General features: G+C 33.7%; 1 protein-coding gene across 1 annotated transcript in view; it reads left to right on the top strand.

Annotated features, from left to right (window-relative positions):
* Nucleotides 1–23815, top strand: part of KCTD8 (potassium channel tetramerization domain containing 8) — a 232002-nt gene that overhangs the window by 129533 nt on the left and 78654 nt on the right. The window lies entirely within an intron of this gene.

Here is a 23815-nt window from a genome sequence, read left to right as displayed (position 1 = left end):
ATTTCAAAATCTAACTTCTTTAAAGTTAATGTGAATAGTTTTATATTTGCTATATGTAAATATAATTTGAGGTGGAATGAGCAGTTTTCATTTCCATCTGACTGGTATGGATGTAATGTGTAGACGGGGAGATTATCTACCTTTGTGGTGAAAGGAGCTCCTCCTATTATGGAAAGTAATTTGGAGGTGGGCTTTTTTTTTTTAATGCTGGTAAAGTTTATTTACATTACATTCTCTCGTGTCAATCACACTGAAGTCCTGGAAATCTGTATTTACATATGGAATCCAATACATTCCTGGATTTACATACAGAATCCAATACATTCCTGGGAGAATTTTTTTTTTTTTTACTTTAACAAACACAAAAATCAAAATACAATGAATATGCTATCTGGGTAGCTTAATGAACATCTTTCTTTTCCGGTGTCTCATCTGGGACTTCAGAGTGAACTGTATTCAGGGGCTGCCAGTGGCAATTCATGAGAGAGTCGTAGAATTCTTCACTTTCCTCCATAAATTCCTTGTTTAACTCCTCAATATTCAAATGGAGATTTGGATCTTCTAGCGAAAATAATTTGGAGTTGGTAGCACTGTGGAAGACAGGAGTGTGATGGAGAGAGAGAGCTTATAGTAGATACTGGCCTTATTATCATTTAAACTGGATGTAAAATAATTTTTAAAATTTTGGAGGAGGAAAATGATGGAGAAAGGATATTGGAACAAAAGGCTGTTTATGTCTGTGATTTAAGAGATTGATTGGAACCTTATTTATGGAAGAATGTGAGGGTCTAACTGGGTCTGTAAAGAAGAGATCTTAGAAAATTATTTACCTTAAGACAAATCACCAAGCCTAAAACTCAGACCTGTATGAAAATAATACAAAGGAATGAGGAATCAGGGATGTAGAAGTGCGCGAATGATGAGTTTAGAATAGCCCTGTTTTAGAAAACCAATGATGTGATCTATTCTTTACGTTCAATTCAGTAGGGAGGGTTTCTCAGAGCTAATCTTTTCTGCCAAATCCAGAAAATAATTGACTCATATATAATTACATACACAAGAATACACCAGGAAAAAGAAAAACAAATTCCTGACAACACTGGACTGATCAGATCAAAAGATTTTCTGAAATTAAAATAGGATTACTAATTGAAACATGTCATTAATTGTATTTGCAGTGTCTCTGCACATCGATGGTAATTAATTATGTTGGATTCCTTGTGAATCTGATCACTCGCTTTATAGTACAGTCAGTGTAAGACTAGTAACTGTAACATTTCAGAGTTTACATTTTAATGATAGGATAGAAAGCCTATGATGGTGAAGTAGTTTTTTTGTTTTTTTCCCTGAAAGTGATTAGCCAGCAATAGCCATGGTTTCAACCGTATCAGGAGACGTTAGACCTTACCTTGCTGAATTATGTATTAAAATTTTGTACTTTTATTCTCATTTTAATATTTTGATTATTCATAAAACATCCTGGTGCCTTTTTTTATTATAGCACTAAAAATCACTCAGTTCAGCAACACTTCATTACACTTAGTGTTTCTTGGTCTGGAAATTATGTACTAAGTAAGGCTGTTTCTATATCCAAAGTTAGGTTATTCACGAAGTCTCTATTATAAAGGCAGCAAGTATACGATCAATCTATTTATTTCACTGGGCTACATATAATTAAGTTTCAAATTGATCTCTAAAATGTCAGGTATAGTAGTACCTGCAAATAAAGATTGTATTTCTTCTTGATTGGATCTAGTTTAGTGATACCAGGCCCTATGCTTCTAAAGAATATGCAGCTCTTTTTTTTTCTACTTTTCTTTTTGAAGGATCTCCTCAAGGACTTAGAAGTCTCAAATCCTATGATTGCACTGCCTTCAAAGATTCAATACTCTGTTAAGTAACTGTAGTTCATATTATTATTATTTTAATAGATGCAATTAATATAAACATATTTTAAGAATCAAATGTTGAGAATTGGGAAAAAGACATTATGGGAATAGCTCTGTGAAACTTATTATCTAACTTGGGAAAAGTCATAGTTAGCTTCATTTTATCTCAGCTATATAATTCTAATAGTATGAATTGCTGAATATTTTATGAGTAAGATAATTAAATATAGCTGAAAGATTTTACTGGATTTCCAGAATATTGTCGATGCTCAGAAGAATACAATTTGTAAGGTATATATCTTCCCTTTAAGAGGCTTTAAATTCTGTGAAAAATTGCTTTTAAATTATTGTGACTAAGATAGTGTTGAAATTGAAATTAATTTAGGAGTTCAAACACCTGCTTGTAAATGTAAGATGTAAAATTCTTCCATTTTGTTTGTCAAAAATGAGTCAGAGTAATGTTAACATTATTTGTCTGGTATTTGATTAAAGTCATTATTCAATACAGTTATGTTCTTTCGATGCTCTATATCAACAATTGCCACTCCTGCACAGAATAGGATTAATGTGCTATTTTGGGTCAGTGATTCAACATTTATTTCTTCATATTTTATTTAAAAAAAAACTTCTAGTGTCTTAGAGAATGTTATTGAATAGTCTGCATTTTTGTTATCGATTAGTATGTTACTTTATTTTAAAATTCCAATCTGTGTTTATTTTTATCTTTAACTTTGTAAGGAATAGGCCATAAACATTATATAAGATGTGTGCATAAATATAAGCCTTTTTACTCTCATTTAATAGTATATTTATCCATGTAAACATTACAACCTTTTCAAAATATGCATCCATAATTTTAAACTAAAATATATACAGAATAAAATATCTCAATACCAAATCATACAGATGTTGAACAAAGAATGGATCAAATTCCACATTGTTTTTCCTTATTTACTCCTTTCCTATTTACATATTACTCTTTCTGATAGGTTCTGATTAGCATACAATCTATTAAGCCAGAAATGAGGTTTAGATAATTTTCTTAATGAACTGTCTGAATATGGGACACACTACTTTTTTAGAGGAAAAGAAGAGGGTTTATTGTAATAGAATCTCTTTTGTGGGCATAGGTTTAGTGCTTAACCAGCACTTGATTGATTGATTGATTGATTGATTGATAAATGATTGGTTGTACTACAGTAACATCAGTTTGAAAGTTTTGTTGCCACATCTAGCCATGAGACATTACAGATACTTAAATGTTCTTTTCTCACCTTGACCCATGGAAAGTTTTATTTAACTTATAAATGTGGATCACTGAATTATATATAAAAGAGCACCTGCATATAATGGGCAAAGTTTATATCTACATATAATAACAATTTAATAATATGAAAAATAGATAAGAAATGTATTTCAGTATATGGAAATAAGCAATAGATGACTAAAAGTTTTCTGTTTTCCCAAGTTTGTAATTGCTTAAGGAAGTGACATTGACCTTTTTGTATTTAATAAATCTGTCCTCTGGGTCTCTTTAAACTGTTATGCACTGAACTTCTATACTATTTTAATTTTAATGATTTTGATCAGAGATTTTTATTTAGGTACATCGATTTATGAGTGAAACATTTATGAGTCTGAAAAAATTATGTAAACATTGTGGCCTATTTCATAATAATTTCTACTTTGCTTATCATGTCAGTTGATATAATAAAAAGCATAGGCTGATATGCAGCTTAAATTAGAGTGTTTTCTCTTGGGGTTAGAAAGTTAATTATGCAGTTAATTGGAAAATGTATTACAATGGAGGTAATCTTGTGTTATTCCCAGGGGTCTATTTTTTTTTTAAATAAAGATTCACATTGTGTTTGTAATCTGACATCACAATGATGGTGTATTGAACTCCAATAAATATATGTTGCATTTGACAAAACATTGAAAACATATACATCTAGTACTAAATTATTTTCTATAAGTGATATTCATCTTGAAAATGATGTTGCACTAACAAGTACAGGATGAATTCACAATGTGAGAGTGTTTGGGCATTTCCCATAGGATAGCAGGTAAGTTTTAGACAACAGATATAGATGAGCGAGCTAAAGTCTAAATTCATAACTTTGCTTAATTCTGGGCATAATATGCAAAGAAAGCATGTGATCATCATGACTGGAACCTGAACACAGGCTTGGAAGGCGTCTTCATCTTCTCCTAATCTGATCTTCCACTTAGACAAATAGCCCTTCTACAGTATCCCTAACGAACATTCATCCAGATCGTGGTGAAATTCTTTAGGGATGAAGAACTTCTCCACTGGCTTTGATTGGTTAATGCTTAATAAAAATATCCTTTCTTACGTTGAGTCCAATGCTCTCCCTTAATAGCTCTTAATCATTCTTGTTTTTGGCTGCTATGGTTAAATAATTCATCATATATTTGAAGACGGCTGTCAAGTCACTCTCTCATGTTGAAACGTCCGTGGTATTTTTAAGCATTCTTTATATCTTTTGGGTTTTCAGATATCCTAGCTTTTCTGGTTCTTGCCTTCTATTGAAGATAATCTAATTTGTTAATTAGAGGCTTGTCTTTTTCTTTTCTTTCTCGCCCTCCTTTTTTCAATGATCTGTGGCAGAGAGTACTTGTTGCCTATTAAAATTCATTTTTTTCTTTACTAACAGAAGGCTAGTTTTATTAAAGACAAATCCAATAAAAATTCACACTCCTTAGCTCGCCAAGATAGCCATTCACGTATCTTCTGGCCAATCACGTTTAAGTAGAAAATGTTGGATATATATTCTCCCTGAAAATGCCTTTGCATGGGAATCGACTCACATTGATGGACCTTTTCTTTTTACCCTTTTTTTTTCTGACTGTAATTCAGAAAAAAGAGATGGGTCCGTCATCTTGTCTTAATGAGGCAACAAGCCCTTGCTTAAGAGTGGCCGAACAGGAATACTGAAGGACAGCGGATCTCAGATTACGTTGTGGAACTGGCATACCTTCTTTGAATTGCACTTGATGTGAGAGAAAAAGAATTCACTAACTTGTTGCAGCTACTATTAGGGGTTTTGTTATGTGTAGCCAAACTCAGCCTCTGATCCACTTTTTAAAAAATATAACTAAGGTAGTGTTGAAGATACAGGCTAATTTGATGATCATACCAAAATAGGGGCATGATACTTCTAGGGGTGCATATATTATTTTAAGTGCTATGTTACACTGTGTACTTTGCTTAAATTTATTGTCCATTACAATTCTCAGGTCTTTTTTTTTTTTTTAAACATAAGCTACCATTTAGCTTTATCTTCTCATATACAGATAGGATTTTTAAAATCTAAAATACAAGATGCATCACAGAGGGAAAACACAGGGCTTTAGGGGTCAAACGGGCCTAAATTTCAGGCCTATTTTTAAAAAATTCTTTACCCTTCATTTTTTGTCATCTATAAAATAGGGTTGTAACCATTGCTTCATTTTTTTAAATAAGATTAAAAAAAAGTTAGCACTGTGAACAGCACATAGTAGGCCATTTAACAAAATGTAGGCATTTGTTGGTCTTGCGTCAGGTTTACGCCTACCCAGATCTTTGGGAATCTTAATTCCATTTTCTAGAATGTTAATTTTTCCCAACACTATGCTCTGGTCATTTGATATGAATATTCCACATGATCCTTCATTTAGATATGTTAGTAGATGGATAATTAATTATATATAGTAATGTTCTTAAAATTGAGTGTGCCTATGAATTACCTGGTCATCTTGTGAAAATGTCATTTCTGATGCATAAGTTTAGGGTGGGCCTGAAACTCTACATTTTTAAAAGGCTTCCAGGTAATAGCAGTCCATGTTTTACACTTTGAATAATAGGGATATAAATACCTTTGTGATTAGGGCTTCCATATTCCAATTCGTGAAACTGATTTTTTAAAATTATTTATTTTGGCATATGGTCTATGCAGCTGGCAAAGCATAAACTAAGGAGACTGGAATTCAAGTTATACTATTTTTGATAACGTAACGTGATGTTTAAAGGGTATTAGAAAAAGCCACAGGTTTTGGATCTAGGGAGACATGTGTTTTAATATCCAAGTTACTAACCATGTAATCTTTGGCAAGTTATTTAAGAGGAAAGTGAGGATACAATATTTGATCTAAACATTAAATAATAGTTCCATACTAAGAAGCAAAATTAGGGTTAGGGAAAATATTGTTAAAATGCAGGCCTTCTACTCCTCCTAATATTATCTTGATCCCATGTTTTTTACTTCATCAACAGATATTTATTGAAAATGTTCTCTGTGTCAGACATTTCAATCTTTACCACACCTAGAATGATCTGTTTACCACTCACTCACCTTTCCTTATTTTTGTTTTATACTTCTTGGGCTTAGAGAAAACAAAAAGGCTGTGATAGGGAAAAATGGATTCTCATACAACTAGGAGTGTAGACGATCCCTTGGAATATTTATAGACAGATTCAAAATTCAGGTGCCTCAGGTTCGTTAATGATGTCTTCTCAGTGCACAGGGCAGTGCTGGAGGCTGGACTGATTGCCTGTGCCCTGCCACAACTTAGTGTTTGTGAAGTATCAGCAGCATGACTTCATACGTGTTGCATTATTAATTTGTAACCTGAATTTGTATTTGTCTTGCAGCCAAGATTTTGGAACACTGTACTCTTTCTGCTAACAACCTGCTGATTTAAAGAACGTTTGCTTTCTTTCAGCCTATTTAAAAAAACTTGAAAAACATTTAGAAATCCTTGTTGATAATCTTTACTAGTGTAGAAGTGATTTGAACTGAGCATTTATAAAACATACCATAACAATGTTTAATTTTTTTTCTGCTAGCTATCACATAGGATAGTATTTTACCTTGTTGCAATCAGATTGCAAAGCCAATTACTTTTTTCTGCAATCTTTTAGTAGACTCTTTCGGATAAGTTTTCATTTAAAAAGAGATGGCAACACAGAGAATAATTTTCTCATAAAATATGTGAATATAATCTTTTTTCTGATAGTATGATTGGAATTAGATCCATTTTGGAAGGTGCTTTACATTTATTATTATCTTATATTACTAGCCATAAAAGTCATGAGTAGGAAACTGAAGCAGAAACTATGTCTCTAATAAATACCAGACCTTTGGAGTACTATAATCTCTTCTAATTTATGCATAAGTGGGAAAATCTAATTATAATGCAAAACAGTATGTTACCCTACACCTCTGTAGGTCATTTTAGACAATTCTGAATTTCTGTTACATATTAAAAACAGATGAGTCAGTTATTTTTAAAAATACCCACCACATTTTTATGCAAGAAGAAAGGAACACACTATAGCTTGCTGTTTCACTTTAAATTTTCAGAGGAAATAGCACATTCATTATGTGAGAATGTTGCTACGTGGAAGAAGACTTGGTGGGCAGCAAACCATGATGACATGCCTACTTTTTGAAGAGAAATGAGGAAGAGTTTCTTTTAGAAAATGAGACTGAGATGACTCTTGCAAACATCTGTTCCAGTGTTAGATAAGAATTTTAGCAATGCTTATCTTTAGGTGATGCAGTTATTAGCATCCTTTATATGGCTACAGCTATTATATTCATATATATGCAGTTATCGTATGCATTATGTATTACCAGCAGTTATTAGCCACACTTTGCTGGTTTTTATAAATTTCCACAAGCGTGTGTCCATTCACATCTGTAATGGGGAAAAATGACACCTAATTAATGTATGTCTCAAGAAAGCTTAGTGATGTTTATATTTCTTACCTAGCTTCATGGCAGTTTTCAAAGATGCTTAGAATAATAAAGTTAAAATGAGATTTTATTGCCATTCAAAACTTGGATCAAGTTTTTAAACTCTATCTGTTTCACCATGTTTTCACCTTTATAGGCTGTCTATTACATGAGATAAATGGCTTTTTCAAAAGGTCCATTCACCTGTTATTTTATTTGCTGTCATTTAATATATATTTCATTTCAGGTCTGACTTCTGTGTTGTAGTTTATTCTTCCAGATCCAGTGAGGGTTATTCAGACCAGAAATGTTGTCACCTGTCTTAAAGAAGGTAACTTTTTGTCACCTGGATACAGACCCAGGGGGTGTGAACTCCAGAAGGGCGTGATAGCCCTTCTCCACACTTGTAGAGTTCAGTCGGTTGAGGGAGTTTGTTTCACACTGGAGCTGTCAGGACGACTATCAGGAAGCAAGTTCTAGGGAAGTTCTCCAGGGAGCTGTTTCCTACAGCTGTCAGCTCTTCCCCTGAGGTGATTTTTAATATGTATTCATACCTTATTTCTGCTAAAACAAAACAAAAATGTAGCAAAGTCATTGGTAGTGATGATGCTTTTCTTCCTGATTTATTTTGGTTAATTTTATTTAAAAAATTGGGCAGGTCATCAGAGTGAAGGAATTCAAAAAGATAGAGACTTCACTATGTTCCTGCAGGAATCCAGATCCATTCTGGGTGATACATATAACTGAAAAGTACCATCTTCTAATTCCGAAACAGAAGGAGCCCTGAAAGACTATTTGTGAGAAACAAAGAGGTCAGATCCCCTTCTGATCACAGACAAAGAGACACTTTGGACCCAGCATCCTTTTATTATTCCTGCAGCATCTTCATGTATGTTTCTTGTATACACATTTTCGTGTGTGTATTTCCCATTGTAGCTCATTCCACACATGTCTTCTTGACATTGACATACTCTGTACTGGACACTGTGCTCTTTGTGAAGGGAAAGAGATAACTAAGATGGTTCTTGACTGCAACTAGTTCAGTCTAATGGCAGGCTCACACATGGAGACACCAGTTACATAATAAAGGGATACTGAATCTACTGTGTCCTTTAAAAATTAGGACCACCTCTAATTGCCACAGGTAAAAAATTCCTTGAAGAGTCATAGGTTTTTCTGTGGAATTACTCAGATGTGTTCAAAAGACATTGCACAAATGCAAGTCTCAAATGCATCATGAAAAATTGGGCTTTTCTCATGCTTAAATATATAAGATAAATATAGTCTCTTGGACTATAAAGAGTCTAAGACGTATGTTCCTATTAGCATCTGGAAAGCTTTGTCTAGGAAGAAGTAGGTATAGTGTTCTATTTATAAGTTATTAATAAATACAATCTTTATTCAAGATGCTTTTATGGTAGCCATATAAGAGGGACATTGCTAGTTTTTATTTATTTAAACTTTATATTTTTAGAGCAGTTTTAGGTTCACAGCAAAATTTAAGGGAAGGATACAGAGATTTCCCATATAACCCTTATCCCTACATGTGCATGGCCTCCCCCATTATCAACATCTTTCACCATAGTAGTAAATTTGTTGCACTTGAACCTACACTGACACATAACAATCACCCATAATCCATAGTTTACATTATGGTTCACTCTTGGTGGTGTATATTCATTTGGGGGTTTTGGAAAAAGGTATAATGGCATGTATCCAACACTACAGTATCGTACAGAATATTTTCACTGCACTGAAAATCCTCTGTGCTGTCTATTCATCTCTTCCCGCTCCCAAACCCCTGACAACCACTTATCTTTCTGCTGTCTCCAGAGTGTCACCTATTCTAGAATGCCATATAGTTGGGATCATACAGTATGTAGCCTTTTCAGATTGGCTTCTTTCATTTAGTAGTATGCATTTAAGTTTCCTCCATGTCTTTTCACAGCTTGATAGTTCACTTAGTTTTAGTGCTGAATAATGTATTTCATTGTCTGGATGTACCACAGCTTATTGGTACTTTCACCTTACAAGGCTTATCTTGGTTGCTTCCAGGTTTGGGCAGTTAGAATAAAGCTGCTATAAAACATCTGCATGCAAGTTTTGTGTAGATACACGTTTTTCAGTTTCTTTGGGTAAATACCAAGGAATGTGATTGCTGGATTATGTAGTAAGAGTATGTTTAATCTTGTAAGGAATTGACAGACTGTTTCCCAAAGTGGCTGATTCATTTTATATTCCCACCAACGATGAATGAGAGTTCCGGTTGCTACTCATTCTCACCAACACTTGGTGGTGTCAGTGTTAAGATTTTGACCATTCTTACAGGGGACATTATTTTTCAAATATGTGTTAAAATACAAGGAAATGGTAAATTAGTGTTTGCCCCCCAAAATAGAAAACATACATATATACTATGTTTCATTGATCTTAAGGTGCTATTTAATAGTTTACCAAAGGAAAAAAGATATAATAGTACTGTAATAATAAATGTAGATAGCTATTTAAATAGAAAAAAAAACTGCATCCATGTTACATTAAAAAAAAGTTTTTTTTCATAGAAAACAGAAATTAATTTTGCAAAGTAAATTGAAATTTAAATGGCTATTCTACTTTTACAAGTTTGTTAAGAATATTACTATTTAGGCCATTTTATTTTAATTTGTTCCATTTACTGAATGTACCTATTTGTGAAATGCTTTTGCTTTTCTTATAGTATTAAAAATTATTGTTTGGATTAGTGCTTTTCATTGATAGGATGCTTTATATGTTATTATCTTAATTGAATTATTGAATGTGTTATTTGGGTTTTTATGATGTCAGTCTAGTGCTTGGCACACAGATATTCCTAAAATATTTGTGAAAGTACACTGCTTCTGTAGCACCAAATATACTCTTTAAAATATGCAGTGTTAATTTTGGAAGAGAAAATAGAAAGGGACCATTTTCCACTATCTACTGGACTATTTCAGATTATGCCTCACATAAAGGGAACTGTGTGACCCTGAGGATAGAATAATTGTTGGGCTCTCATTGTTTTTGAATTTTTTGAGAAAATTTGTACCTTTTGATTTTAGATTATCACTATGGGGAACATTCAAAATGATTTTTCAGAAAAATCACAGAAACTAAAGATTGGGGGGAAAAGTACTCAGCTTTCTGGTGTCTTTATTGGAATTCAGGGAAAATAGTATTAGTGGAGCACTGGTGATACCATTCATCACTGTGTTATCAGAGATGTCAAGAAATCTTGTGACCTTGTTAAGGGTCAGGAAAATAGTCTACAGATTATACTGGATCTGAGTTATCTCTTTCTTTAATAAATAGAACTGATTTGTAAATTGTAATGTTTCATAAGTCATTAATATATCACTTTGAAACATATTATAATAGGATTATAAATGATTATTAGAATTTTTTTTCATTACTTTCCTTCCCTTTCCCAGAAACTGTCAATTAAATAAGGATGACATCAAAAGACCTGAATAGAGGGGTCTCATGGTCCTCACATTTAAATGCCATTGAGCCCATAGCCAAACCTAAGATTGCCAGTGTCTTAGTTTTAGAAGGCCCTGTTAGAGGACATGTGTGTCACCCTCTAGTCTCTCTGTCTCTAATAGCCTTTTATCTCCTCTAGTCCCAGAACATTTTGTCTTACCTTTTCCCTATTTCTGTGGTGTATTAATTGAGTTCTCCTTTGCCTTAAGATTCAATAGACATACCTCAGGATTTTACTAGGGAAAAGTGGGACCTTAAACATGAAGCATGATGATTTCTCCATTTTTTTTTAATCAGTTCCACTTTTATGTGTTCTGTATATTGGGCTCTGCATAAGATTCACTTAGGAAAATAAGTCCAACTTTAAAACTGAAGTTGGAAAACTTGTATGCAAATCAATATAAAGGATGTTATGCAGAGTCAGCATTCTTCCACTCTGTTGATGATGATATTTGTTGAGAACTCAAGTGACACCTTAGGGGATAAGTTATCACGAAAATCAGGTTCCATCAGGAAATTTTCTTCAGTATTCATAAATAGGTACTCAGTTTCATAGTGAGCCTGATTTGATTATAAATCAAAACCAGATAATCTCACCAATTGCTATGATGCTAGAGGGTGATAAGGAACTGAACTTGAACTAGATGGCATGAGAAAAGAATAGATTTTGTTTTAAGAAAACATTTTATCTCATTATAATGAAGAAATCTTGTTTTGATTTATAAAAGCCTAATTCAGAATGTGTTCCTATATTTTGAAATTGAGAGTTCTTTGATGACTCCTAGATATCAGTGGGCAAGTGAAAGTCATAAAATCTACTATGTTTGTAAGTGTCAGATTGGCTTTCATTTTCCCAACATTATCACAGGATTCCAGGGATTCAGATATACCATGAGAAGAAACATCCAGGAAGTAGTAATGTAATTGTTCATTTTTCCTTCTGTATAGTTATATAGAACCTACATGTATCAAATCATTTCTGCGATTTAGATCCACAAAAACACAGTATCACTTACATCTTAATTTTTTTAATGTCAACTTCACCAAACTCTTGCCAACCGTGAAGGCTATCTTTGTCAATATTTAAGCAAAAGACATAGTATTGCATTAATTTAAATTTTAATTATTAGTCATGTGAAATTTTTGAATTGTTAATTAAGTTAGCACAAGTAAATGTTCATGAAGATTGTTGAACAAATGAATAAATGGACTTATCTCACTCTCAATGCAATAATTCTTTTTACAACAATTCGGATAAGGAATTCTCCTTTTTGATTGGCTTTCTATAGGCTGTCTGACAGTATTTTAGTGCCATATCCTGTTCTTTAACTCCAGGATGATGAAAGAATTTTCAAGTAGCTATTCTCCAATATTTTCAACTGTGTACTCCATTTTTTGGCTCATATTAAAAACATTCTTGGGTCTTTTTCTTTGAAATCAATCAATTGATTAAAATATTATCAATCAACCCACCACATCAGATTCCCAGGGAAAAAAAATCAAAACCTGACAAGTCTAGCTTACTAAGTAGTAAAGAACATTTGTTCTTCCCTGACATCTTCTTTCAGGAATCAGTTTTCTTTATGTCTTTTCAGTGCTGCTTCTAGCAATTCCACCTTCATGGCTTCCATGCTTGAATCTATAGCTACTAATGACTGTTTGCCCAGATCAAACCCAAATCAGGATGCAGAACTGGATTCAAATTCTTGGCCACAGTTAAGGTTAATTGTCTCCAGTTAAGTGTGGAGGGTAAATTAATCTGGTTTTAAATTTGGGCAAGCTGAACATTCTTTTGGAGATAATTTGAGCTCAGTAATTTGGTAGATTATATTTGACAACTCTGACTGGGAATAGGCCCTCAACTAAGAAGGGAAAAAATCTCTTAACATAGTTTTCAGGAGAAAAATACATTATTTGGAAAAAATAAAGTTAGGAGAACAGAGATGTTAGTGTCCATAATAATCCTGTGCTTAGATAAGGTTTCCATTGGTTCAGATTTTGGTCATTTTTTTTAACTAGCTGAAATTTATTTATATTTTCTTTGCAGTATTTTGTCAGCATTTCTTAATGATCTGCAATGATTATCTCCAGTCTCTAATAATTAGAAATTTATTTACAAGGAGGGTTGAAAAGGATTTCAACCACAAAAGATGCAGAAAAATTGTTTCCCATAGTCCCTATGTAAACATACAGCTGTAATCAGCAAAGTGCTTTATAATTTAAATTTATAATTAAAGTAATTATCTGGGAATAACTGATATTTCTGAGATAAAATTTAATCCCATAGAAAGCTATGTAATGGTTAGAAAAATAGGCCCTTTCAGGCTGAAGAGCTATTAATGAAGACTAAGTCTTACTTGATACTGCTTGGATTTTTTTCCCCCAATGTACCTAAATCTGGTAACTAGTCACTAAAGAAAAATGTATATCATGATCTAATTGTGTTTCAGTGATGGATAAGTTGGATCAGTCTTGTTTTATCTAAGAACAATTGTACCAGTTTTGTATTTTGACTTGTATTTAATTTTTTCTTGTGCTTTGGTCTATGATCATTTATGCCCAGGTTGTCATAATTAATATATTGTGAGAGATTACTACTGCTGAGGTGTAGTTTCCATATAATGTTAATATGATTATGTTATATTAATATATCATGACATTAATACATACTACTATTAATTTTATACTCTTACGTTAATATATAGTTATATTGTGTATTACATAATAATATGACATATATTTATATAATATGTATATGTAGGTATGAATATGAAACATTAAACAGTTCAGAGAGCATTTTACAGATCAATTTGTTTAAAGCTCACAACAATCTGTGAGATAGACAGTATCCCTATTTTACAGATGAGAATTCTGAAAATACTCAGAACAATAAATAAGACTAAAATTAAAATATAGATTTTTAGACTATTGTTCTTTAAAGTAAACTTACTTTACTTTTTTATGAAAGTTATACATATTTATAAGAAAAATTGAAATAAGGCTCAAAATCTGACTTCTCATTACCCATCTTTTCTGAATAGATTATACATCTACATCTCTTAATATGTTCACAGAAAGGAAGAGGGAAGTTAGATGGTTAGTTAGAAAGACATGACTTTTGGAAATGGGATGGTGCATTTTCACTTGAAGATAGAAAACATTGATATAATTTTTACTTCAATATAACTGAAATAAAAAGAACAGAAGTAAAACTGAAAGAATCTTGAATGTTTCTTCATGAAAAGATAAAATTACTTCCAAATACCTCTAAAGTAACACCTATGTCACTTGGTGTTGATATATTTTTGTATTATGTAAAGGATCCACTGACTCACTGCTAGGAAAGAAGAGGAAATTATCACCTTACAAAGTCCACAGATGCTTAATTTCTGTGTTTAACTAGATTAGGCACTCATCATTGGATACTTTTGACTTATCGCCATGTTTCTATTTTTGATTTATCACTGTTTCATTACTGAGCTATTCTGAGTAATCTCCTCATTGGCTAGATTTCATTGTCAGTTTGTATGTCTGTGTGTTTTTAATGAAGTGCTTCCATGGGCTAAATTGCCTAATCTCTTGAATAGTGGCCAGTGTCTCTGCTAATTATAGATGGAGGAGTACATGACTAAGTATACAATTCTTGATTTATATTTTCACATTAGAACTGTGCAGTCATTTCTCAACTATCTTCTAATGTTAATTATGGGCAAGTCATAAATGCCTTATACATAGAAAAGGATAAGAAATCTTTCCCTGATATATTTTAACATTTTCTTTTAGCACATGAGCTTGAGGATACTAAGGACATTTAGCGTGGAGAAAGAAAATGAAAGATATATAATATCTACTTAACTAAAGGCCTGTTAGCAAGAAGACAGCTCTTCCTTAATCTGTTTAATCTGGGCTAGGTGACCTTTTCTGTGCTTTCAAAGTATTCTGCACTTCCTTTTGGATAGTATTTATGAAATTATTTTATAATCATCTACATGTAAGTCTATTATGTGAGTTCCTTAAGGGTAGAAACATGATAAGCACTCAATAAACATTTTTTTGGTTTGGAGGAATTCCATTTATCTTCTGTTGATTTGTAGTGGCTGCCAAGAGTACTTTATTGAGAGTGATCCTGAAGCCACTGCTGGATCAGCAAGGAAGGGTATGTTGATCAATTAGCAATGTCTTCTCTGAGCTGAAGAATGAAAAGTGGTGCTAAAGTGGCAAATACTGTTTATCCTAGATTAGACACTATTTGTTTACCACAGATGGCAGAATCAGGACTGTTAGATAAATACACCAGGAGGTAGATTTTGGTTCAATACAGAGAAAAGTGCTTTAATGATTAGATGAGTTTAAAGATTGTCCTAGAGTCCCTGTGGTGAATGAATTTCCTTCCTTGGAATTTTTAGTGTGTAGGTTAGCCAAATATTTGAGAAATATTAAACCTTATAGAGACTTGCCACTCTATGATTTGAAGCTTGTAGGAAGTAGTTTATTAATAAGACCAAGATATGATTAAAGAGTTCATTTTAAAGCAGAGAAGCATTATTAAATATATGAAATATATATAATAATTTTTAAAATCTCAATTTTCATTGAATTTATGCAAGTCTTTATGGTCTTAAAGTGAGAATAAATAGTCTTTGGGTTATACCTTTGAAGATGCCATAAAACTATAGTAAATGAATCCCCCTTGAGTAAATAACATTACCTACCAGGTTGCTTGGCTAAATGTCCAGGAGATACATTAATTTCTCTTTCCTTCACCTTCTTTCAGATAATCCATGAACAAGCCCTGTGGTCTCTACCCCTAATCCTGAATCAGCCCTATAATTTCCATACCCATTCTGATTAACATTCTGTTTTGACCATTGCTTCTATACCGTTCCATCTTCCCTCCAGGAGCAGAGTAATCTTCTTTAAAACACAGGTCAGGTCACATCACTTTCATACTTAAAGTACTACAATAGATTCCTATCATAGTAGCGTGAGATCTAAGCTTCTTACCTTTACCTAAAAAGTCTACAGGAATCTACCTCTGACCTTTCTCTCTGATAGCCCATATCCTCTTTCCCTCATCCACATGCCCAGCCACACTGGACTTTTTATGTGTTAGGAGACTATTGCATCATTGTAAGTGAGAAACACAGGTGGTAGTATTGGACATGATGAGAAGTAGTCAATTATGGATGTATTTTGAGGATAACACCAACAGCAATTCCTGACAGATATATTGTGACAGAAAGAGGATTTAAGGATGACTCCAAGATCTTTAGCCTGATCCACTAGAAGGATAGAGTTGTCATCAATTAAAATGGGAGAAGCTAAGGTTGGGGTATATTTGGAAGAGGAGATCAGGAATTCAGTTTTGAACATGTTAAATTTGTGATGTCTAAGAGTTGGATATATGACCCTGGAGTTGAGAAGGTCTGGGTTGAGATAAGATTCTGTGAGTTGTTGGAATGTACTTGGTAGTTAAAGTCATGAGGCTTCCTATGTTTACTAAGGGACTGAACATAGACAACAATGAAAAGAGGGTAAGATCTGAACTAGAGAACCCTAGAATGTTAAGAGGTTTTAGAAAAAGAGAAGAAGGCTGCAAAGGAGACTGAGAGGGAGTGACCAATGAGTGTGGTGTTCAAAAAGTCTAGTCAAGAGCATGTAATGAGAAATGGGATAGATTAGCCATGTCAAATGGTGCTAAGTTGTCAAGGAAGATGAGAGCTGAGAAGGGACCATTGAATTTGGCAACTAGTAAATTCTTGTTGACCTTGCGAACTGGCGTAGATTAGGAGAGAATAGGAAGAGAGGAATTGGAGACAGCAAATACAACCATCTCTTTCAAGGAGTTTTATTGGACAGGTAAAAAAATTATTTGGATTGTGGCTACAGCAGGAAATGGAGTAAAGTCAAGTGTTGTTTGTTTTAAATGGAAGAAATTATACCACATTTGTATTATTTTTGTGTTGATGGATGTGTGCATTTAAAAAACAACAAAAAAAGTTGATATGGAAGGGAGGTGATAAATGCTTGAGCAAGATATGTGAATTTGTGAGAGAGAATAGGATTTACTTTCCAAGTAGAGAGAATGGCTTTAGACAGGCCACAGGTGGTTCATTCACAAAAACGCAGAGAAAGTGGGTAGAGTTACTCAGGTGGGTAGATGTGGAACTCTATGGAATTTTTTCCACATATATTTTTTTCAATTCTTTCAGAGAAATAGAAAGCAAAGCCATTTGCAGATAGGAAGTCTCAATTTTTCTCTTCTGTAAAAAGGGAAAATTTCAGGGAGGATTAAGTAAGAAAAGGTAAAAAAATGTTTTGCAAACTCAAGTCTACTATAGAACTATACATTAATATTTTTAAGTGATTATCTCTCTAGTCATGCTTTTAAATGGGAAATTTTAAGTACTGTGCTATTTGTCCAGTGCTGTAAAATGAAAAAAATATCAAAATAACTTAAATGATAAAATTTAGGTCTTGAAATGATTGACTAGTCAAAAAACATTGCTTTCCATAACAGTTTTTATAAAATATTCTCAGACTAAAATTATCTTTCATTCTTGAAATTAAGAGATCTACCAGGTGCACTGGAACCCTTATTTCTAATCGTCTGACATTATTGCCTTGCTCCATAAAGAGTCATAACTCTTCTCTATAATAAAAATTTTGAAATTGACTTGTACCTTGATATATATGTGACGTTTAGTTTAGTCAGGAAATAGATTTTACTTTTTGCTTGGTTTCCATAGATTTTTCTTTCAAGTTTGTGCAGTTTGTTTAAAGAAAAAAACAGCAGTTCTGAACCATTTATATTTATTAGGTTCTCTGTGAATCAGGTATTCATATAATTAAAAATCTAAAAACCCTCTACTTCAATGTGCTGTGATAAAATGATTTTTCACCTCATTTTAGATACATGATTTGTGCAGTCTTGTAGTTGAATCTACCATGATTGACTTTCAGATTTGTTAAAAATCAGAACTGAAGACATTACCATAAATCTGGTATTGAAATTTGTTTGTGTATTTGCATCTACATGCCTGAGAAGCAGAGATGTAACTGGTACACTACCTCCTTTTGATTGTGTGATATTCAGTGTGTCTCTAATTTTTCAGTTTACTGAAGAGAAAACAAAAGAACATAAAGGCAAAAGATATATTTTTCTTATAAAGAATTGGATGTATTTTGACTGCTAGATTAAGGAAGAAAAGTCTTGTATTATTATTTGCTTGATATTATTCTTTATTAGAGGTTTCTTCACTTTTATAGTGAGCTGGAAAGTGCAAAGATTCAAAATTTATCGAGTTTTCCTTTTTTTTAAATAATACGACTCAAAATCACTATGTAATTCTAAAGCATATCATAGTATCTGTTTCGTTCACTATGGCTTCAATATTTAGTATTTTATTGTACTTTAATTATTTAAATATTGTTAACTCTTATTTAGTTTTTAAGAGCATATCAGTCCTGGGCTGTTACCCTAATTTTTTAATTAACCATTCCAGATGAATGTATATTTGCTATATAAAAAGCAGGAGAACAATCACAACTATGCTTCATATTTTTAAGTGATTGGATAGTTTGCTGGTACATGGGGACTTATAAGATTGAAGCTATTGTATGACAAGACATACATAGTTAAGCAAGCCAGATTTTCATCATTGTTTGGAATTATTTCCCATTCATTTTAGAATATTTATTAGCATGGTAATCATCCTCAGGGCCACTTTGTTTTAGGACATCTTTTGGGGGATGAATATTTCAAATGTGCTAGCCCAGCCTCTTCATTATACAGATAGGGACTGCAAGTCCCCAAAAGCTAAGGATGTCTGCTTCTAACTCTTTTATAGTAAAGGATTATTTCCATTATTGATAGTGTTTAATGTCAATGCTGTGCTATTAAAGCTGTCCAGAGTTGGTGCAGGGTTCTTTATAGCTGCTCTCAATCTTTTCTCTGCTGGTACATTTTTAAGACTAATTTCTACTAGGATTCTGGGCTAATTAAATGATAGTGGAAAAGCATTTTCCATCATTACTCTTGGGGCAGGAACAGTAAATCACCACAGGTACAAATTGGGAACTCTGTCTTAATATCATTAGACAGAAGAAGGCATGCTGAAAAGGCTTATCAGTCAAACCCCAGTATTTAATGAGTGTATACATCAGTTTGTTCAGAGTAGTGTCCAGGAGAAGTTGCTAAAAGCAAATATCTCTGCAACTTGAGCCATTTACAGTTTAGTCTTTAGAAGGAAGGGAGAAGGACATTCATTCCTTCTAAATCTGAGTAGGAAAATATGTACACTTTATGAAATGGAAACCATTGAGAATGCATTCTATATGAAAAAGCAACCCATAACTTTAACTCGGTTGCAATCAATAAATCCCCAACAATCAGGAATGCGGATGTTATCAGCACTGATTAATTTGGGTGCAGATAACCAAAGACAGTTTCACAAACTGACCAAGGTTAACAGAATTTTGAAGGGGGTGTGGCATCGTGGAAGGAACATCATATTGCCCTCCCTTGTGCAGATCCTCGCTGGCTCTGATTAAGTTGTCTCACTTTAGGCAAATTACTTGGCTTCTCTTAGCCTCAATTTACTATTTTTTTTTAAACAACATAGTTGGATTAGGTCATTTGGAATCTCATGGTTCTGAACTCTATCATGGTAAAAATGACAGTTTTCTTGGAGGAATACTCTACCTCTAGAAATACCATCTTACTTTCCATTTTATTCCTAATGAAACTTTGCAACTACAATTCCTTTTTCTATTAATTTTAACTTATGCTGAAATGATGTACATGAACCCAAGGAACCCACGAAGAAAACCAAGGGCACAATTTCAGTAGCAGGGGGCAAGAATTTCATCTAGATTTGACAGGACCTATGGGATCATAATGGAAAGAGTGTCTGTAGCACATGTACCTGTCCCATTCCACAACTTGATTCCCTGTGATAGTCGTCCTAGCCCAAGGTAGCTGTGAAGGAGGTCTTGACTTCTTCCTCCCTCTGAAGCATCTCATTTGTTTTCTTGATCCTCAGTAGTGAGATTAATAATTGCCATCATTCGAGTTTGAGTGCCTGGATGGTCCTAAATCTGAGGAAAGCATGTCACTCTCAATAGTGATGGAAAAGTTGAGTGGGGAGAGTGGAAGATAACACCATTTGCTTAAAAATTTGAATTGGTGTGGAGTGAAAAAAATGCCCAAAGACTTGCAGTATAAAATTGTCTATTTTCCAGTGACTTCTTCCAATTTCATTGGAGAAGAAAAGCCATGGCTCTCTCTAGTTAACATAGTCCTAATATAGGTGTGTTTTAGCCTCAGCCATGCTCTTTGAAATTTCTTAGTTCCTCAGAGAGACAGATAAATCTGTTTTCCCAGTAGTTCTTGTCCATGAGCAGTTCTCTGGGCCAAGGAATTTTATGTTTCAGTGTCTTGTCCAAGGTGATTGAAAATTCCCCAATCCTTTATCAGTCCCAGGTTAAAGTAGGAGCTAAAAGCTTAGATACAAGTTGATCATAAAAATTAAGGAAAAATAATAAAGATTTTTGGTTGATATTTAACACATTAATACCTTTCTAAATGAAATTGGGATAAAAAGCTACATTTCATCTTAGTGGATCCATCTAATCTTTTAAGGAAAGATATAAGCCAACATATCAAAGCTAAAAGAAGTGTGTATGCACAAGCATGCATGTTGTAGAGTGAGCCCTGAAAACAATATATTTATTTAGAATGTGTTTTGTATCTTTCACCATGGAGATCTTCAGCCTACACATGTTTTTTCTCATTTGATCTTCACATTAATCCTTGGCAGTAGACAGAATTTTGGCCCCCATGACCTTTGTCTCCTGGCATCATGTTCATAAATACATTATGTTCATTGCAAAAGAAATGTAATTAAAGTTACTAATAAATTGATTATAGATAGAGTATCTGTATTATCCTTGTGGACCTAGTGTATCACTGAGCTCTTAAAAGCAGATCTTTCTCTCAGCTGAGAGCAGAGAGAGAAAGTCAATGAGATTTGAATCATGAGAGAGATTCTAAGCACCTTTACTGGCTTGAAGATAGAGGGAATCACATGGAAATCGTGGGAAGGAACTGAATTTTTCAATGTCCTGAATGAACTTGAATGTATTTTTTCTGTCAAACCTCCAGTTTGGCACACAGCATCACCAAAACCTTGATTTCAGCCTTATGAGAACTTAAGCAGAGAAATCCATTGAGTCACACTGTGCCTGAGCTTCTGACCCACGAAAATGATGACATAATAAATGGGTGTTATTTTAAACTACTAAGTTTGTGGTATTGAGTTATGGCAGCAATAGAAAACGGATAGTTACAGATATCATGTCCATTTCACAGATAAAAGTGAGGCTTAAAGGCAAAGTGAGGCTTAAAGGCATTGTAGATCACACAGCTGGTATGTGCAATGGGGACTAAGACCCAGGGGTCTTTGATCCCCAGGCCTACGCTCTTGCCACTAGTCCATGTGTACCTGACAGATTCTAAGAGGGGAGTGTCCCAAATGTAAGAGTACAAGGAACAAGACCAGAGATCAGAGAGTCTGGAAATGAACCACAGCATATCAGTAATGAAAACATTGGGGCAAGTGAGCAGAAGGTTTTGGTAGCCAGTGGAGTCTGTCCTCTGCACAGATGAGGACTAATGGAGGCAGAGTGGTCAACTCTCAGTCATGGTTGAGAGGTCAGGAAAGATGAGGACAGAGATGAGGCCTTGGATTTACTGTGAAACTGGTCACTGTTACTCTCATCATTTCTGATTTCAGGCCGTTTTCATTTCAATCTGAATGTTATTGGTCAATGTGGATGTGATAGGTTTTCCAACTCCAACAGAATTTTAAAGGACGTTTGGATGACTTTCCAGGATGAGGCCAGAGAGCCATTGACTATTGACTCTTCTATAAGTTTCTAAACTGTTTCCTCATTGTCTCTATAAATATGCTGCCCCCTTCATTTTTCACCATTGCCCTTGTAATCAATATTAAAGTAATTACTATTCTACCCTGTCAATAGTTTGACTTTTTAATAAGCATTTATTGCCTATAAAAAGCACACCACAGCTGCCTTTCTTTTCCTGCAATAGGAATGAAAAGAAAGTGCGGTTAGTAAAGGACCAATGGCAGAATGGAAGAAACCCTGACACGTACTGGGGACATATTCAGAATAGTTACAGAAAATAGGAGTAGTTACAGAATATGGCATCATTTGTGAATGATTCGATGTTGATGCATATAATTATTATATACTTGGAACTTTTTTTCTCTAACATTCCCACCGATAACCTCCCCAGTGGACTTGGCTTAATTTATGTACGTATCTGTGTGAACACGCTGGTATAAGTCAAATGTTCAAAGACAGTAGAGGAAACCCAAAGTAATGAAAAACAGAGAGAGGGTCATGGGTGTCAATAAACCAAGACTTAAGTTTTTAGAACTGAGCACATTCCTTAGCTCTGAGGTTTCTGGAAGGCAAGGAACAAGAGAAAAATTAAAGAACTATGGTTTTACCTTCCTGTAAAAATGTGTTGCTTTTTCCAGACAGTAAATCCTTTAGGAACAGATTAAAATATGTGTAAGAATATAGTGGCATAGTAAGAGCGCAGATTTTGGAGTCAGGGATATCTTGGTCCAGAGTCCTGTTCCAGAACTTACTAGTTGGGTGGTTCTAAACCTCAGGCTTTTTATCTTTAAAACAGAGTTCACTGTCTCTATATAAGACTGAGGTGAGAGTTTGAAAAATAAAATAATGAACTAAAAATGTTTAGGAAAGTAAAATGGAACTTTGATGTTTATCGTTAATTATTAGGGAAAAACTGGTGTCCAGTTCCCCTCCAGATTGTCTGCAGGCCAGTATGGTTGTTTGCTATTTGGTTGTTACTCGGTAAGCTTTTGTGGAACGAACGAATGAATAAATGAATAAATTCACTCCGTGAATCTGTTTTCTGTGGTACACTAATGAGTATTTCTTGAAGAGGATTCCACGGTCTAGATAAGGGAAATGGAGGATTAAACCAAATTTAGAAGTTTTCTTGCTTGCAGTGGAGTCCTTTATTGCTAATGTAAATTGTGACTGTCTAATTTAGGGTTTTCATGTAAAGATATTTCCTTTCATTTTGTTTTATTTGGGTTTTAATATAACCTTCTTTTCCTTGAGCATTTCATAGAATTAGCATTTTGAGGAACTTGATTTAGGTGATGCTGGTGTGTCATCTTCCAATGAATATCCATAACATGGAACACAGCAGTCAGTTAATATTTGCCAGGCAGTGTTCTAACTGCTTGAACGAACTCATTTAATACTCAACACAATCCAATTAGTTAGTTTTTTTTTCTAATTTTTCACATTACAAGTAAAGAAACTTAATCTCTTGCCCAAAGTTACAAAGACAGTAAGTAACTGGGCTGAGAGTTGGACTCAAGTATTCTGTCCCAGTGGCATGCCTAGAGTATTTAAAACATCAGTGTGGGTCATTTTTTAACACCTCGTCTCTACTGTCTGACAAAATTATTTTCAGTAAGAGTCATGTAATGTTCAATGACAATCCTTTTCTCAATTAACTCTTTCATTTTAAGACAATTAAATTTTTGGAAAAAAACGTAAATTTGAACTTTCTTTAAATCAATAAATAGTTAATCTAGTAAATAAAACTTGTACTTA

Source organism: Camelus ferus, chromosome 2 (assembly GCF_009834535.1).
Source record: "Camelus ferus isolate YT-003-E chromosome 2, BCGSAC_Cfer_1.0, whole genome shotgun sequence".
Classification (NCBI taxonomy): Eukaryota; Metazoa; Chordata; class Mammalia; order Artiodactyla; family Camelidae; genus Camelus; species Camelus ferus.
Note: the sequence above shows the minus strand (reverse complement) of the source record. Positions and strands in the feature narration are given on the sequence as shown.